Source organism: Galeopterus variegatus, unplaced genomic scaffold, assembly GCF_000696425.1.
Source record: "Galeopterus variegatus unplaced genomic scaffold, G_variegatus-3.0.2 Scaffold2525, whole genome shotgun sequence".
Classification (NCBI taxonomy): Eukaryota; Metazoa; Chordata; class Mammalia; order Dermoptera; family Cynocephalidae; genus Galeopterus; species Galeopterus variegatus.
In genome coordinates, this window is record NW_007728636.1 from 191,213 (window position 1) to 202,329 (window position 11,117).

An 11,117-nucleotide genomic window follows, 5' to 3' on the forward strand; every position below is an offset into this window, starting at 1 on the left:
CCAGTGAGCAAACCGGCCATCCCTATATGGGATCTGAACCCGTGGCCTTGGTGTTATCAGCACCGCACTCTCCCGAGTGAGCCACAGGCCGGCTCCTCAGTTCATAATTCTATAGTACAGTATATTTATATAGCTCACAATTCTGATGTTAGCCAGCTAATCTGAAGGATCTGTGCTCAGCTGGTGAGTTGGTGGTGGCTGAATGATCTAATATGGCCTCACTCAAATATTTGGAGATTGGCAGTTGGCTGGGAAACTTTTGTTCTCCTCCATGTGGCCTCTCATCCTCCAACAGGCTAGCTTGGACTCATTCACATAATGGTCTTAGGATTCCAAGTGTAACAAAAGAAGGCAAGCCTCCATGCTTAAGCATGTTTTTAGTCACAGCAAATCACAAAGCCAAATGAGAGTCAGTGTGGAAGGGCACTTTCAAAAGGTGTTGGTAGGCTCACTCCAGAGAGTGTGGTGCTGATAACACCAAGGCCACAGGTTCGGATCCCATATAGGGATGGCCGGTTAACTCACTGGGTCAGCATGGTGCTGACAACACCAAGTCAAGGGTTAAGATCCCCTTACCAGTCATCTTTAAAAAAAAAAAAAGTGTTGGTAGAGGGAAGGAAATAATTTGTGGCCATTTTTACAATCTGCTGTAGTTGCTATGTTATAACCTCTGACTATTTATTTCACAGAGCTGATCAAATGAGGTAAAGAATGTGAATCAGCTTTGTAAACGTCTATAAAACACTGTCCAGAGGAGAGGTGTTGTTTAATTATTAACACTATATTCCATTAGCACCTCAAACTTGATTTGTCTGATTATTATCTCCATTTTAAAGATGAGGAAACTGAAGTCCAGAGAGGTTAGGTGGCTTTCCGACAGACATACAGCCAGAATTTGAACAGAGGTCTCTGTGTTGCAGTGCTCTTCAGCAATTTAATTCTTCATTGCCTTGTTCTCTAATCAGTTCTCCTGAGTAGGTCTTGTTCCCCCAATTTAACTAAAATGCCATGAGGACTTAGAATATATTTTTTATTTGTTTTGTGGACCCTATGGTGGCCAGCTTTGCCCTAAACACATGGTAGGCATTCAGTAGAGATTTATCAACTTAACTGAATCATTCATTCATTCTTCATTCATTCCCTTTTTAAGTAAACATTTATTGAGCACCAATTATTTCATAGGTCCTGGACACTGGGAATGCAGAAATTAATAACACACCATCCCTTTTCTTAAGGAACTTGCCTAGTTAAAGAAACAGTCAAACCAACACTGTAATCCAGAACTCATTTGGTAGAGAGAAGCTCAATGGGTTATTTTTTTTTTATTTTTTTATTTTATTTTTTTTAAAGATGACCGGTAATGGGATCTTAACCCTTGACTTGGTGTTGTCAGCACCACGCTCAGCCAGTGAGCAAACCGGCCATCCCTATGTGGGATCCGAACCCGGGGCCTTGGTGTTATCAGCACCGCACTCTCCCGAGTGAGCCATGGGCCGGCCCTCAATGGGTTATTTTGAGAGCAGAGTGAAGGGGATCTAAACTAGCCTGGAAGGCAGAGAAGGCACCTGCCTTCTTCAAGGCAAATAGGGAGTGTACTTCTGAAGAGAGCACAGCATATGCAAAGACTTGCAATGGAGAAATAACATAGTATGTGTAAGGACGTAGCAGTGATCTATGCTGCTGGAGCATAGGTAAGAAGCAACAAAGGATGAGAGGTGAGGTAAGCAGTTTAAACTTGATCTTAAAAGCGCTGGGATCCATGTTCACACAAAGAAGTGAAAACATGTTCAGATAAACACTTGTATGCAAATTTTTTCATGACAATTTTAGCACTCAAACTGGAAACAATCCAAATGTTCATATTCTGGTGAATAAATAAACAAAATATGGTACATTTATACAAAGGAATACTACTCATTAATAAAAAGTAGTGAACTACTGACATTTGCACTAACATGAAAAAAAATCTCAAAAACATGCTACCTGAAAGAAGCTGTGTTAGTTGGCTAGGGCTGCCATAACAGTTCCATGGACTGGGTGACTTAAACAAGACATTTATTTTCTCACAGTTCTAAAGACTAGAAGTCTGAGATCAGGTGTTGGCAGGTTGATTTCTTCTGAGGCCTCTCTCCTTGGCTTGTAGATGGCTGTTTTCTCTCTTTCATTTTCATGTGTTTTTTCCTCTATGTGTGAGTCTGTGTCCTTAAGGACCCCAGTCATACTGGTTTAGGGCCCACCCTTATGACCTCATTTTAACTTAATTACTTCTTTAAAGACACGCTCTCCAAATACAGTCACATTCTGAGATACCAAAGGTTAGGACTCCAAACATATGAATGAGGGGGAGGGGAGGAAAGATTCAGCCCATAACAGAAGCCATACACAAAAGACTACATATTATATGGTTCCATTTGTACGAAATTTCTAGAGAAGAAAAATTATAGAGACAGAAAGCAGATCAGTGGTTGGCGGGGCCTGGGAATGGGAGCAGGGATTGACTGCATAAATGGGGAAAGAGGGCACAATGGAACTTTTTGGGGTGATGGAAGTGTTCTAAAATTGAATTTTGGTGATGGTTGCACAACTGTGTAAATTTACTGGAACTCATCCAACTGTACACTTAAATAGGTGAATTTTATGGTATATAAATTGTTCCACAATAAAGCTATTAAAACAAAGCAGTGGGAGCCCTGAAAGAATCTTCATCTCAGTTTAGCATTTAGAACCATCTTTCTGGTGGTGAGTATGGAGAACAGGCTGGAGGAGGTGACTGTGGAGAAAGGGAGACCAATGAGGAGGCTGAGAGATGACCAGGCCTGTGCTCAGGGAGCAAACCTGGCACCTGCTCTTAAGGGAGGTGGCCTATGGGAAGTGTGGCTCCTGGGGACTGCCACAGAGGAAGGAAAACTTCCTGGAGGAGGAAATACTTCATGAAAGTGCCCAGCAGATGGTGGTCCCTTTGTCTGGCTGAATGGGTTTCTGAGAGGCAGAGAGGTACTGACAGAGGCTGATGATATATTTCTGTGTATGAATCAGCTCTGAGAACAATAGGCGGGGGCAGGTAGTCAGAAACCCAGCCCTATAGGATGGGAAATGAAAGGAATTCCTCACTGACCTGCTATGCTGCACTTCCCAGCCCCTTCTGGCCATACCACAGTCTAGTGGCTCACTTGTGGCTGGGCCATGACAATGCTGCTCAACATGCATTTACTGTGGTTTTCCATGCCAGGCCCAGGCTGGAACAGGGGCCAGAGATAAATCAGACAGATATAGGCCTGGCTTTGAGGAGCTCACAGCAAACTCAGGGAGAGAGATGAGTAAGGTGACTCTTAATTTTTTTTAGCAACTGGTGCAAAAATACCCTTAGAAGAGATTAGGAGAATCTATGATAAACTACTCTGTGGGTACATACCAAACCTTTTGGCCACCTGGTATTTGGGTGAGATGGGGTGGCATGAGACAAGGGAGGTTTATACACAGACACATGTTCCTAAAAAGGGGAAAGGGACAGATGAAAATATGCAGGGCTGGATGCTGGCTGTAGGAAGGGAATTTCAGAAAGGAGAGACCTGGGGGCCGGCCCGTGGCTCACTCGGGAGAGTGTGGTGCTGATAACACCAAGGCCCCGGGTTCGGATCCCATATAGGGATGGCCGGTTCGCTCACTGGGTGAGCGTGGTGCTGACAACACCAAGTCAAGGGTTAAGATCCCATTACCGGTCATCTTTAAAAAAAAAAAAAAAAAGAAAGGAGAGACCTGGGGTGGGAAATTTTAGGTATGAAATATCATGAACTGTGCAGTGTGACACCCACCCCCTCGCCCATACTCCTCACATCCTTAGTATACTGCCCAAATGCCCAAATCCCTGATATGATTTGGTTTCTTGCGGAAATCAAAAGCTGAAACAAGGCTGGCTGGTTATCTCATTGGTTAGAGCAAGGTATTATAACACCAAGGCCAAGGGTTTAGATCCCCTTACTGGCCAGCCACCAAAAAAAAAGCTGAAACAGAATCAGGCCAAGCCAGACAAGGAGCATCAGCACCATCTGTGCTATGACTCTAATTAGCAGGAGGCTGTGAAAGAGATGCCATGAAGGAGACCTGGGGGTTCCTAGACATAAAAGAATGGAGCAGAGTGGAGCAGAGTAGCGGGCAGTAGTTCAGGCTGCAGGAAGAGCAGGAACCAAAGGCAAGAGGCTGTGAAAGCCATGCTGCTGGATGGTGCTGGCACTACTGCAGTTGGATATCCCTGAAGACAGAGGTGGAGACAGGACCAGAACCTGAAGGGCTTTGAATGCTTCCTTCTCTGCTAAAAAAATAGGACTTTATCCTAAAATTCACAGGGAACCACTGAAGAGTTTTAAGCAGGGAGGAACATCATCAGATCTGTGTTTTAGAAACATTATCCTGGCTTCTTCCCCAAAAGAACACCAAATGGTGGATGACACCGGTGCAGTGGGAGGGCCTGGGGCACTGGAATGGGAGGCCATGGCGGCTTTTGTGGAAGCTTTGGCAGCAGCCTCTGGGGCCAGGGTCGCAGCCGTGGGAGCTGCCAGGGCCGTGCAGCTCGCAGAGGTAAGGCCAAGGACATTGAGTGGATCCCATCACCAAGCGGAGCCACTTGGTCAAGGACATGAAGATCAAGTCCCTGGAGAAGATCTATCTCTTCTCCCTTCTCATCAGAGTCTGAGATCATTGACTTTTTCCTGGGGGCATTCCTCAAGGATGAGATTTTAAAGATTATACTGGTGCAAATGCAGATGTGTGCTTGCCAGAGGACCAGGTTCAAGGCATCTGTAGCTACTGGGGACTACAATGGCCATGTCGGTCTGGGTGTTAAGTGCTCCAAGGAGGTAGTAGCCACCATCATGTGAGGGGTCATCATTCTGGCCAAGCTCCCCATTGTCCTCATGTGGAAAGGCTACTGGGGGAACAAGACTGGCAAGCCCCACACTGTCTCTTGCAAGGTGACAGGCCGCTGTGGCTCTGTGCTAGTGTGCTTCATCCCTACCCCCAGAGGCACTGGCATCATCTCAGACCCTGTGCCCAAGAAGTTGCTGCTGATGGCTGGTATTGACTACTGCTATACCTCAGCCAGGGGCTGCATGGCTACCTTTGATGCCATCTCTAAGACCTACAGCTATCTGACCTCTGGAAGGAGACCGTGTTTACCAAGTCTCCCTATCAGGAATTCACTGACCATCTTGTAAAGAGCCACATCAGTCTCCGTGCAGAGGACCCAGGCTCCAGCCATGCTACAACATAGGGTTATTACACAAGGAAACATAAAATTAATTAATTAAGCCTCTTTAAAAAAAGAAAAAGAAAAAGAAACGTTATCCTGGAACTGGTGTTAAAGATGAAACAGAAGCGGGGAGAGGGGGAAGACTGGAACAGAGATGAGGCTAGAGAAAATAAGGATAAACATGTATTTCCTTCACAAGCAGAAAATAACATTAAAAAAAGACTGATGATAAGAGTCTGAAACAGGGGTCGCCCCGTGGCGCACTCAGGAGAGTGCGGCGCTGGGAGCGCAGTGACGCTCCCACCGCGGGTTCGGATCCTATATAGGAATGGCTGGTGCGCTCACTGGCTGAGCGTGGTGCGGGTGACACCACACCAAGGGTTGTGATCCCCTTACCGGTCACGAAAAAGACAAAAAAAAAAGAAGTGGCCCAACTTGGAAGTCAGAGAGATGTGGTCAGCATTTGGGCCAGCCCGTGGCTCACTCGGGAGAGTGCGGTGCTGATAACACCAAGGCCCCGGGTTCGGATCCCACATAGGGATGGCCGGTTCGCTCACTGGGTGAGCGTGGTGCTGACAACACCAAGTCAAGGGTTAAGATCCCCTTACTGGTCATCTTTTAAAAAAAAAAAAAAAGAGTCTGCAACAGGGCAGGTACAGGGCAATCAAAGGTGTTATGTAGGCATCTCCCCATGGGACAGAGAAGGGGAAATGAGGGGAGTTAGTCTGGGGAAGTTTACCATCTGGGTTTGTCATTTCCTACAGAGTCTTGGAAGAAGATACTGAAAGGTAAGAGACTTCAATCAGTTAACCCAAAATGTCTGGAGTGTTTACTTCTGTACTGTGTATAAATTAAGGTTGTGTGTACAGGAATATATGAAGCCTTGCTTTGGGGTCTCCAACAGTAGTGCTCTTTGCAGCTCTCAAGCCTGTTTAGGACCTGGGCTTGGTCCCAACTTTTGTTCATAAAAGGTCAGCCCTCTCCCCCCATTTCTGATCACTAGGCCTTTGAAGAAGCTGGATTTCCCTGGTTGGCTTTGAAAGGACGACAGGACCCGAGCTGACAGTTCACCAGAGAAGTTCCGCTTTATTCGGGGGAGAAGCATACATTTATATAGAGCCGGGTTCCAGGAGAGGGTGGTTAGTACACGGGGCGGTAGTTGATTGGCCGGGGGCGGGTAATGATTTCTGATAGGCTGCACCTTGGCACCGGTGAGATTGTTAGGACCTGGAAGAGAAAAGCGCCATGTTTTAGGGAGTGCCTCCTTTGGGGTCTTCTATGGGGCCTTACAGGCTTATTAATAATGCTCACCCTGATAACGGACTGTATAACAATTTCAGTGGTGGAAGGAAAAGCAGACACCACCTTCCACAAATAATATTCTCTAGCTCAACAAAGGGGATTATAGAACAGAACAACATTTAGTTCAGTTTCATCCACTCATCCATCTATTCATTCAGCCATACAGTTATCAGTCAACAAATATTTGCTAAGGGCTTACCCCATGCCAGCTTTGGCCAAGCGGGGTGCTGGGAATCCACGGATGAAAAGGTGAAGCATTCCCATTCCTTGGGAACTGAGGATCTACTGCATGCTCTTCTGCAGAGTCAACCCTTCAGTTCCTGCACCAGGCGTCCCTGCCTGAGGACACGCCAGACAGAGGAGACCCCAGAATGCCTGTCATGCCTTTTTCTAAGACAACGCCCACCACTGTCTCCAACCCTGGTTGCTTAGGCAGACATGTTATGAACGTCATGCCCATCCTCATCCTCACCCACCTCTCCATTTCCACATAGTTAATTACTCAGAGTTGTCTCCACCCTCCATCTTCAGTTCTTCTCACTCTTCCTTTTTCTTTAACTCACTGAACTCTGGCTTTTGTGCCTCTCACTCCTCTGGCTAATGTCTCCAGAGGTCTCCCAATAACCGAATCCAATGTATTCCTCTCAATCCCTACTCAGTACTATTTGGGGAGGGATTTGACACTGTTGGTAATTCCCTTCTTCAAACTCATTTCTCCTTTTGTTTCTACACTGAGCCTTCCTAGTGTTCCTTTTCCCTCAGTTCCCTCTTTAGGCCTTTCCTCCATTGCATGTCCCTTAACTGTTGGTGTTCCCTGGGGTTCTGCTATCAGCTTTGTCCCTGGGTGTCCCTGGGTCATCTAATCCCTCCCCACCCCCTGCCATAGCCTCAGTTAACATCTATAACTTGTGGCTCCCCAAGGTAGCCTGCATCTCATTCGACACAGACATATCCCACAGCCTATTGAACATCTCCATTTGGGAGCAACCTGTTCATTTCCTCTGTTATAACGTGGTCTTTTTTTTTTTCCCCCTTTTTTTTTTTTTTTGTCTTTTTTTGTGACCGGCAACGGATCGCAACCCTCGGTGTTGCTCCCGCACCTCGCTCAGCCAGTGAGTGGCTGGTCTGTATGTGGGATCCGAACCCTCGGCGGGAGCGCCGCCGCGCTTCCCAAGTGGCGCACTGTAGCAGTGCGCCACCGGGCCGGCCCCATAACGTGGTCTTTTAACAGTCTGTTAACTTATCTCTCTCCAGCCAAGGTCATATGTCTCTTGTATTCTGTCATTATCTCCTAGTGAGCTCATAGCAAGAACTGAATGAACAACTAAAGAATGAATAAATAAGCACCTATCCAAGAGGAACCTATCCACTGGCTGCTCAGTATCTTGAAAAAGATTTTTATAATCTGGGATTAAAAAAACAAACAAAAACTGAGATAAGCTGAGTAAATCAGGTTCAGCCATTTGGGAACAGCAAAATTGAGAAAATCTGTAGTTAGTGGTGGGGCAAAAGCTAGAGGCCGTGGTAGAGATAAGCCATGGCAACCTATGACTGTGTTTCAGCTAAAATTATATGATTTGGTTTCTACAGAGAAGTAGAAACTCTGATTAAGCTAAAGAAGAAAACAGAATAGTCATCCAGAAAGAAGAAGTGACGTCAAGAGAGTGACAAGGAGGCAAAGCGAGTAACCCACTCCAGCAAGACTGTGTCTGGAACAGCCCTGACCCTTCTTTACTCAATAAAAGCTGAGACCACATGACATTTCCCAGCAAGTTTTCCTGGCCAGCAAAGTTTGGGGGCCAGAGAACAATGGCGTCTGAGAGAAGGACTGTATGTTTCTTACTAGCCCTGATCACCATGCCTCCCCACCCCCCATTTTAAGAAACCAGAAATGATGTGCTTAAGACAAAACTCATAACCAGATGGGGGTCGGGGGACCTCCTGCTGTCTTTCTGAATATCTGAGGCAGCAAAGGCAGAAATGTGATCCGCCGGTTATTGAGCTGAGGAATGAATAGGCTGGGGTGTGCGTGTGGGCACGATGGGGCGGGGTAGGTGTGAAACGGGAACCAGTATCTGAGTATCCTCTTGGCTCACCCACCTAGTTTTGGTAATTGAGGGATTTTTACATTGATTTTTATAGAGCTGATAAGGTGTTTTAGAACAATCACCTGGAGACTTATCTCATTGTACCCTGGGCTCTTGCCTGCCCAGCTTCCAGGAAGGTTGACATGTCCTGGCCTTGGTGGCTGTACATTCCACAAGACAGTCAATACGAGGTACGAATGTTCTCATAAAACAACTCTTTTAAAAAGTGGAAAGGCACGGGCTGGCCCTGTGGCTCACTCGGGAGAGTGCGGTGCTGATAACACCAAGGCCAAGGGTTCGGAGCCCACATAGGGATGGCCGGTTAGCTCACTGGGTGAGTGTGGTGCTGACAACACCAAGTCAAGGGTTAAGATCCCCTTACCGGTCATCTTTAAAAAAAAAAAAAAAGGGGAAAGGCACGGGCTGGCCCTGTGGCTCACTCGGGAGAGTGCGGTGCTGATAACACCAAGGCCAAGGGTTCGGAGCCCACATAGGGATGGCCGGTTAGCTCACTGGGTGAGTGTGGTGCTGACAACACCAAGTCAAGGGTTAAGATCCCCTTACCGGTCATCTTTAAAAAAAAAAAAAAAAAAAGTGGAAAGGCAGGCTTATTGTGTGTTGTTAAAAGCTACAACAAAGACAACACCTATGTCACTTCTTATATATTTCGCCTAAAGTGAAAGGAGGGATTACACGATGTCTAGCCCTGGATACCCACATTCAAACTTTCTCTCATATTTTCTCTGATCTTCAGGTCGGGTTAGTTCCCTCCTTTGGGTTCCCATGGCACCCTCTGATTCTCACACTGTATTGCTATTTTCTTCCCACACACTGTAAACTCCCGGAGATGAAAATCATGCTGTGTCCCCATTAGTCTTATAGGGCCTGGTATACAGGAGGTCTTTATCAATGTTTGTTGAATGAATGAATGATCTAATTACCAAATACCTTGGTGTCAATAAGTCCTGGGCCCCTGAGACTCTGGAATGATCTTTGGACAGTTAGGTTCTGACCTGTTATCCTGCCTGGAATGCTATCCCCTAGTGACCTGTGGCAGCCCTGAAGCCCAGTTAGCTAGTGGGGTTCCTGAGTTCCTCCTACAGGTTCTTCTCTGCTACTCTGAATCTGGGGATCCTGCCTGCATATAGCTTGATTGCTCTTCATTCTGACCCAATATTTAGCCCTGTCTAGATTTCCCACTCAAAGCCCTGTCAGAATCATTAGACTCTGATGCTAATCATTTCTGAGATGAAGTAGGACGAAGAGGGAGAAAGAAAAGGGTCAGCTTTCTATTTCTGACACTACCTTAGGTTCTTTTTTGAGACCTGGAGGCTGAGGAGTCTTGATCCTATGGCTCCCACTGCTGGTATCATTTGACATTGACCTCCCCAACAGTTCTGTTGGGCTTCCTCTGGTTAGCATATACTGTGGTTGATTGATTGATCTGATTTCTGGAAAACTGCTCTTGTTCTTTTTTTTTTTTTTTTTTTTTTGGGATCCGAACCCGTGGCCTTGGTGTTATCAGCACCGCACTCTCCCGAGTGAGCCACGGGGCTGGCCCTTTTTTTTTTTTTTTTTTTTTTTAGGGATTCTGCTCTTGTTCTCAACATGAAGCACCTAGGTTAAGCCTCATCCTTAAGGAATAGGGAGTGAGGTTTTTGTTTGTTTGCTTTTAAAGAAGTGGCATTTAAGGTGAGGTAGAAATGGTGGTTTTATTCCTTTTTGGAGATTTGCCTTTTACAATTCAAATAGGAAAAACGTGACTGGAATGAGATGAGTTAATTTTACATTGCTAAATGGCCCACTTTTTTTCAAAATGAAAATGTGTTTATTTTTTTACTGATTATAAAAATGATACAGGACTAACTGGTTAGCTCAGTTGGTTAGAGTGTAGTGTTGGTAACACCAAGGTCAAAGGTTCAGATCCCTGTACCAGCCAGCTGCCAAAAAAAAAAAAAAGATGCAGACTCTTGTAAAAATTCAAACATGTATGAGAAAGAGAACAAAAATTAGTCAAATGCTATCACCTAAAGACAACCACAGAATTGAGAGCATGGGCTTTGGGCATACCTGAGCTAGAAACACAACACTACTTCTAACTATATGGTTTTGGGCAAATTACTTAACTTTTCTGAGCTCCATTTTCTTTTCTTTTTTTTTTTTTAAAAGATGACCGGTAAGGGCCGGCCCGTGGCTCACTCGGTAGAGTGCGGTGCTGATAACACCAAGGCCACGGGTTCGGATCCTATATAGGGATGGCCGGTTTGCTCACTGGCTGAGCGTGGTGCTGACAACACCAGGCCAAGGGTTGAGATCCCCTTACCGGTCATCCTTTAAAAAAAAAAAAAAGATGACCGGTAAGGGGATCTCAACCCTTGGCCTGGTGTTGTCAGCACCACGCTCAGCCAGTGAGCAAACCGGCCATCCCTATATAGGATCCGAACCCGTGGCCTTGGTGTTATCAGCACCGCACTCTACCGAGT

The 11,117-nt window shown here is 45.9% G+C and overlaps 1 pseudogene; it reads left to right on the top strand.

Annotated features, from left to right (window-relative positions):
• The first annotated feature begins 4,434 nt into the window (after positions 1–4,434).
• LOC103598185 lies at positions 4,435–5,303 on the top strand (annotated as a pseudogene).
• Positions 5,304–11,117: the final 5,814 nt, after the last annotated feature.